This window comes from Rattus norvegicus, chromosome X (genome assembly GCF_036323735.1).
Source record: "Rattus norvegicus strain BN/NHsdMcwi chromosome X, GRCr8, whole genome shotgun sequence".
NCBI classification, from domain to species: Eukaryota; Metazoa; Chordata; class Mammalia; order Rodentia; family Muridae; genus Rattus; species Rattus norvegicus.
This window is the reverse complement of record NC_086039.1, coordinates 71,944,117-71,952,314: the sequence shown is the minus strand read 5'-3', so window position 1 is coordinate 71,952,314 and position 8,198 is coordinate 71,944,117. Positions and strand designations below refer to the sequence as shown.

The 8,198-nt window shown below is 45.2% G+C and overlaps 1 pseudogene; it reads left to right on the top strand.

The window, feature by feature from the left end:
• The first annotated feature begins 520 nt into the window (after positions 1 to 520).
• On the top strand, positions 521 to 1,344 carry Spin1-ps4 (spindlin 1, pseudogene 4; annotated as a pseudogene).
• Positions 1,345 to 8,198: the final 6,854 nt, after the last annotated feature.

Sequence of the window (8,198 nt, the reverse complement as noted above, 5' to 3'; positions counted from 1 at the left end):
TAGAGGCCTGCAGAGTTTTGACTTTCAAGCTGGAAGCCCTGTACCATTGTGAGTAAAGGAATAATCGACCGGGAGCCATGGCAAGGTCTACCCTGGAGGGGTATTATTTCCAGACCTTGTATCCTGGGAGAGATAATAGAAAATATGTGCATATAACTGAGTCACACCATAACAACAGCAGCAGCATCAACAAACACCACAACAAACGACAACAAACCACCTAATTTGAAAATAGACTAGGGGGTAGGGGAGTGGTGGGCAGAGGCTGCGGTGAGGAGGTAGGGTGGGGAGGCACCATCTGGCTCGGGCTGGGCCCGCTGGGAGCATGAGCGAGCCATGGCAGCCTCGAGGGCAGCCTCAGTGGCCGACAGAGTGCTTGGGATGCCCTGTTTTTGCTGGACTTGTAAAGCAGACACCTGGATGGTGGATTAACCAGAAGACTCATCTGTGGGCAGCCTCGTAGCTGAGAACATTGGATGTTCACCCGAGTCCAGCGGCTCTGCTGCTCACATGGATACAGATGAATGAAGACCCATTTGGGAAGACACCTGGCCCGCTGTCCAGAGGTGATACAGGCCATACTGGAGTATCTGCAAACAGGATGAAGAAGAGGACATCTCACAAAGCATATCGGACCAGTGTGGGAAATCTGTGTCCCCTGCCCCGCGGAACATTGTAGGAGGAAGGATCCAGCACGGGTGGAGAGAGGGCAATGGCCCTGTCATGCATTGGAAGGGGACTGTCCTTTACCAAGTGCCTATGAATCCTTCCCTGTATCTTATAAAAAGGATGATGGAATTTTCTGTATCGATGGACTAGGACTTAATAAAGATGAACAAGTTCCTGCACTTGAAGTCCTTCCTGGTAGAGTTGCAACATGTCCGATGAGCGATGCACACTTAGCGGACACAATGATTGGAAAGCAGCGGAGCACATATTTGCAACAGAGCATGGCTCTAAAGATGAGTGGAGGGGGATGGTCTGGGCACGGGCACCTGTCATGAACACATGGTTTTGCATCACCTATGAGAAGGACGCTGTCTTGTACTTGTACCAGCTCCTAGATGATCACAAAGAAGGCGACCTCCGCATCATACCCGATTCCAGTGATTTGCCTCCAGCTGAAAGGGAGTCAGGAGAAGTTGTGGACAGCCTGGTAGGCAAGCAAGTGAAATATGCCAAAGAAGAAGGCTTGAAAAGACTCTCATGGTCATCCATCAAGTAGAGGCCAAGCCCTCTGTCTATTTCAGCAAGTTTGCTGACGACTTCCATATTTATGTCTGTGATTTGGTGAAAACAGCCTAGATGTCATCACAAACTCTGCCAAGTTTGTGGAACTATTAAATGTATGATTTGTCGACATAAAGACTCGATTCCTTTCCAGTTTAAGGAAAGCTTAGAAGTCGCTGCGAACCCACAATCTCCACCAGCAGAGCCGGTGTTGTGCTGAAGAGTGCAGACTGATTTGAACAGAAGACGTCTGTGACGGGAGTCCTCCCTCTTCAGAGCGTCTGTGTGAGGGGTCGTCCCTCTTACAAGAAGGCTGTCTGTGGGACGTTACAAGCAAGGTGGTAAAGTTAAGCTAGCATCATAATCATTTATACCTGGATAAGTTGTACCCATTTTCCCTTCACTCTGACACTGTATTATTCTGCTGCCACAATGCAAACCTAGATTTTTAGTTTTGTTACTGCCTTTTTGAGATATTATGCATCTATATAGCTACCTTTGTAGGTCTGCGTCTGTGTGCCTATGTATATATTATACGCACACAGAGGCACTCAGCACTGACACGCATTTCCTTCCGTACTGGGGCGGAGGGGATATGTTTTCTCCAGTTCAACAGGAGTGCTCGACCCAAGTCAGTCATATTTATAATATGGTGTTCCTTGTTTGAAATTAAATTTGGGCACAGGAAACACACAGAGACATTTGGGTTGTTTCAAAAGTCAGAATTTCTGAGTGCCATTTCAATTTGGAGGCTTTTAGCTGAGTCCAGGAATAAAATTGACATAAACAGTCCATGCCCCACAGTAGAATTTTAGTAAACTGTAGAGAAATCTGGGTAAAAGGCTGCCTTCAACTCTAAGCTGTAGTTTTTTGTGCTTTTGTTGTTATTGTTTGCTTCTGTTATTGTTGTTGTTTACTCTTTAATCACAACTACTTTGACAATAGAGCCTGGGTCCTTGGTTCACATGGAATAATATAGATGTGCTTCTAGACGGCACATTAGTCCACTTGTCCACACCTGTCATCGGGATTTTACTACATGGACTTAAAAGGCAACACTATGTCAGCGGTTTGTATATGTGGTAAATCCCTGCAAGAACAGTGCATTTGTATTAGAGATGTCAGTTTTAAGTATGGCATTGTTGGCTTCTCTCAAGTTCTCTGGGACTTTTTAATTTTTATTACTACTATTGTTGCTATATAATTATGGTCAGGAGGCCTCTTCTCCCCTTCCTTACTCCCCGCCACTCCTCCTGGCTTTCCCTCACAGAGACTGCTAGACCAATATGACTTCTTGCCCTGACCCCTGTTGTGGCAGTGTCTGTTCTTGCTCCAAGTGTGCTATTCATGCAGGTTCATTCCCTCTGTGGGCTCCGGGCTTTGCATGTCTATGATGTGTTACTGGAAGGTCATCCTTGCTGGTTTTGGGTGGATCGCAGCTCTTCGCCAACAAATACATTCATGCTTTGTTCCCGTGAGGTTGTTTGAACCCGACATCGAACTGAAATGTGCTTAGTTGACTAGCCAAACCTCCACTTGCTCTCAATTTGTTTTGTAAAAGCCTGGTAGCTTGACAGCTGGAGAAAGATGGTGAGTAAAACCAGTCCCGTGGAGGTTGGAAATCCTAGCTGTGGCTGCACAGTCTTGGATCCTGTCAAGACAACACCAGAGGCGTGGCCAAGTGTAGGTATGCTTAACTAGTTGGGGTTCTTCCTGATGCAAGAAGTCAGTCACGGTTCACGGCGCATGGCTATTTGATATCCATTTAGTCTTCACAGAGGCTGACCGCCCTATAGTGCAGGATGGTCACAACTGCTCACCCTGTGAACACAGTAGTACCTCAGTTCTCTCTCTGTCTGCAATCACCACGTGTTCAGTGTTTCTCGTAGGTACCAGGGACAAGCGTCTCAATATCGCGTGATATACCCTACTCTTCGTGCCTCTAGTATATGTGACCAGGTGCCATCCTGCATGTATATCTGCAACCTGAGTCTGTCTCTTACAGCCCATACTGGTAATCTATGGCGCAAGTGGGTGAGTGCGTCCTGCATGTACTAACAGTGCAGAACGTGGCACGGTGACTGGCAAGTAAAGCTCCTTTTGAAATGTCCCGTGGACTGGATCAGTTCCAACCTGTCTGCCATTATCCGATGCCTCGCACTGTGGTTTTCTGCAAGCAGCCTAGGCTGGCTTTGGTTGCCTGTGACCTTCTGGCCTGGGGTTGCAGCATGAAGATGGGGATGAATTTGCTCACTATTCTAATTGCTGCCTTTACATAAGGCAGAGGGAAGGGGAGGTTGGTATTTGTTTGTTTGTATTTTAATTGTTTCACCCTTCCTCCCACTCTTTTCTTTTGGTGGCTTCCACCACCCTTAATGGTGACGGACTCCTCCTGAGCCTGCCACATTGGGCTTCCCTTAGGGCCATAGTTCAGATCTGTAAGCAATGCTTGCATTGTCCTGGTATCTGAATGTTGACTCCTCACTTAGGAGTTGAACATGAATTTCCAAAAACTTCGCGGGACTTGTGCAAACAAAAGCAGAGAATCTGTGTATAAAATTTACTGGCCTTCCTCACTTACCTGCTCTAGTAGCATACCATGTGTCAGTGCGTATGTGATGTCAGGCTGCATGTAAACTTCAGAGAAGAGCCTTAAAGCAGACCATCCATTTTGGCATGCTCTCTTCTGAGTAGAATGTTCGATGTAAACCAGCTCAAACTACATGTGCAAGAGTCCTAGGTCCTTTCTTGCTTGCTTGCTTGCTTGCTTGCTTGCTTGCTTGCTTGGTTGCTTGCTTGCTTGCTTGTTAGCTCGCTCGCTTGCTTGCTTGCTTCCAATTTGATTTTGGTTTTCTGTATAATTGCTTACTGCGCTGTTCTAGTGGTTGTAGCATAAAGACTCACTGGTCAAGCATTCATAGCGCAGGCAGAAGGTGCTTCCAGTCGTATATGTCATGCAGCATTGGAAGGGACTGTGCACACTCTAAAAATTACAGTTGCTCCTAAGCCAGATTTCATTTCTATTCTTGTTTCGTGTGCCAAACCCCAAAGTTCATTGGTCCTGAATCTCTGAACATTGTAGATCCATTAGAAAGAAGGCTATTCTGATCAACACAAACTGTAGTGCCTGAAAACAGTTAACACTGATTGTCTGAGAGATGAAAGTCCTCCAATGTTAACACAGGAAACTTACTCAAAATAATCATGGTCGAAATGTCTGCATTCTTGTGAATGCTGTGCTCTCTGTCTTCTCCACCATTGGTGCAGTTCAAACATAGGAGTAGAGTTCAGAGGTCTTTGTGTTCACATTTAAAGCTAGATAAACGACCTCATTTTTTTGAACTTCAATTCATTTTTAATTTTAATTTTATTTCATACCACGTGTAGACGGTTCCCTGTTCTCTGCATTTAGAAGTATACACAGTACAATGCTGTTAATTCTTTAAGTAACATTTATAAATATGAAGTAACTCTATCCTTCCTTAAACATTCTAAATTAACCCTTTATGTGCACAAGGAAAGAAAGAAAGGAAGAACCAAATTAGACAGAATCCCTGAATACATGTTTTGAAAACAAACAAATGACCAATGTGCAGAACTGTGCTTACAGTCCTAGGCACGATGTACCCAATCTCCTCTGATTAGAGAAAGACCTGCTTATTACTTGTTTGGGAGACTGCCTGGGAATGCCGAGTGCTGTTCTTTTAAAGATTAAGAAAAAAAATTTAGAATACGAAAGGTCTTTCAGAAAAGGAGTTAGGAAACTGTGAAGCACATAGGTCCCTGAGAGTCTGTACGTGTCCTGTGCTGATGGGATTTTGTACTTACTACCATGCATGTGTGCATATTTGAAGTTCCAGATGTAGCACTGCACATTTGGAGGGACTGTTTGTATTTTCCCACACAGGAAGGAGCTGGACCTTCACTGTCTAGCCTCTAGAAATGTTCACTGAAAATAAGTTAACAACCCAAACGTCAAGCCCCCTGAACCAAAATCAGGCAAAGGAGGATACAGATTAGCTGTTCCACCGTTAGAAGCTTGTGCCACCAGGCACTGTTTGTCCTGCGGGATACAGGGATCAAACCAGTATCCTCCTACTTGTTGATCAAGCGCTTTAGCTAGGGAGCCCATCTCCAGCCAAGCTGGGACTCACTCAATTTGAGGAGACATCTCCAAGTGAGTGCATGTATTCTCAAGGGGAAAATGTATTTCAGGTGTACTTGACTTACGATTGCTTCCAAACCTGGGAAAACAGGAAAGGTTGTTCCAGACACAAATACCTGTACTTGTTAGAAACCTTCCTGGTTGGGGACTTGTCAAGGGTCCAGTAGTGTTGTAGGCAAAGCATCCTGTGGGTGTGGTTTTAAGTAAACATGTTTTGTTTTGGTTCCAACTTAGATGGCACGGATCTTATTAAAAGGGGATTTTTGACATGTTAGAAGGAGTTGGGGAGCTCTCACATCTTCCTCTACACCAGAGAGTTGATTTGAAGAAATTGAAACAAGCCACTACTGAAACACTTCCTAATTTGCCTGACTGGCACTGACGAATTGTGAGAGTAGCTGGAGTGAGCATCTAAGAATAAGTCATTATTTGATACCCAGGCTTTGATTTTTCTCAGCAGTAAAGTGAGACCTAATGGTAATAATGTCTCGGTCCAGAATTTAACTAATATAGTATCTTGCCTCTGCAGGATGTCAGGCACAAGGAGAGAGCATCAGGAGGCTCATCCCCCCAAAGGTAACTTGTCTCTAGACTCTGGGGTCTGTGAGGACGTCTGATCAATTTTGCTGTACCCACTTGCCTTAGCCTGCTGCCATACCACATAGAGGAACATAAAGTGATTGATGAAGAAAGCTACAGTTCCTGTGATTAGCTGAGGTTGTGAACTTGGTCTTTTAGGGTCAGATAAAGTTAGCATGGTAGAAAGAAATGTCATGTCAGGGGAACCCGTGAGGGAACGATATAAAAGAGCTGGGTGGGTGTCCAGTAGAACAAAGGTCCCGGTACTTAGAAATGATCTGCCACAACTAAGAAGAAATAGAGTCAAGAAATATTCCTGGCCAGGAGAACAAACCTCAATTCAGATTAGAATTCTGGAATAAAGGGGGAGTTGAGGAGGAGCTCTGTGTTGGTAACACTGCACTTGTTTCGATCTAGCACATAAATAGCATTGTATGCTTAATTTTAGAATACGCCTAAGTGCATGTTGTCCCCTGATGGCACACCCTTCAAGACAAAGTAAAAGTAAGCTTTGCTAGCCATGTTTGGAAGGGTCTCTAAATGCCAGGCCCTGTGTTCACAAAGGAGTGAATAGACCCATAAATATTTTTATGCAGGCACAGAGTATTTGTGATGTTTTTGAAATAGGTGTTTGAAATCTACAGAAGGGTTGTTGGTTAAACTTTTAATAAAATGGGCAAGGAAGGAATGAAGAAGAACAGAATAAAAGAAGGAGAGCTGGAAGCAAGAAAGAGAAGGAGACAGAGAGGAAAGGGAAAGAAGTAGGGAGACTGGGAGGATGAGGTGTGGAAGGAAAGACAAAGGGAGCCCAGAAAGGGAAAGCCAGAAAAGAGGATTTCATCTGAAAACGTTGGGGACACTTACCTAAAATCAGCAACAACTCAAAACAAGCCCCTCGACCCCTGTCCTTATTAGACTGCCTTCTAGGGAAGCAAGGTGACAGTGGAAAACCCAGCAAGGCAGAACTGGTTTTTTTTTTTTCTTTTTTTCAGAGCTGGGGAACCGAACCCAGGGCCTTGCGCTACCTAGGCAAGCGCTCTACCACTGAGCTAAATCCCCAACCCCGGCAGAACTGTTTTTAATGAGCTCAGATTCAGAGAAAAGCCTCGAGACTTATGTGTGTACCTCCCGGTACAATGAGATTTACTATGGTGGCGGAGTTTAGGAACAGTGTAGCAGTTAAAGAGGCAAGTGCGTTTCTGTAAGTCAGATGAAAGTGAATCATCCACCCACCAGCTCACCACCCCCAAGCCGATATCAGACACAAGAGCAGCAAGACTCTAGGGTGCTCTGGGATAAAGACGACATAAGGTGCACCAGGTAGGAATGCACAAAAGGTACAACCAGAAGAAGCGTGGAAGAAACAAAACTATGGCAGCTCCACATAAAGGGAGAGCCATGCCAAGCTGAAGACTAGGAAGGCCGGGTGATAGCGGGGTCCATGTAAATCGATGCCCCCGAATCAAGGAGAATGCAGTGCAAACGCGTTGCAACCGTGTTTACTGGGAAACTGGCATGCAGATTCTCACATATACACGGAAGGACAAAAGACTAGGAACAGGGAACTTGCATGTGGTTGTGAGAAACAAGAATCAGGGGCATTTCCTAGCAGACACCACGTCATGCTTTAGAGTGACTAAAAGAGACACACAAAAAAATTGAAAAGTAATAAATAAATGAGTAATAAATAAATAAGGGCAGAAAGATAAAGAATTAAAATAAAGTAAAGGTGTGTAGAACTATCAGAGAAAGTGAGGGACTTATCCCTGGAATAGAAAAGAAAAGAAAGGTCAGAGACAGACTCCAACAAGATGGCACACAGTGTTCCCAGACATAGGCGAGTGTTCTCTGGGGTTTAAGATGGCTGCCGAATGAGAAAACACAATGTGAGGATGGAAGGTGGTCCATGCCAAACCCAGACGCTTGATTTTGTGAGGACACGTTAGAGCCTAGCCAAGTAGGCCTAGGTGAAAGTGTATGCACCCCCAGCCCACATTATTTGGCCTCCAAATGGAAGAGGTTTCCGGGAACCACCCCTGGAGGGTAGAAAGCTCAGTTTGTCCCTCCAGCGCAGGTAGGATTAGTTAAGTTAGCACCAGTAACCAGGAAAGGCTCCCAGGCGCCACATCAGAGAACAGGCGGAAGTGGGTGTCAGAGCCGCCACCAGGGGGCGCCCTTCTGAGGGACCGGTGAAGGAAGCTCATAGGCCTCTGAGGCAAAACAG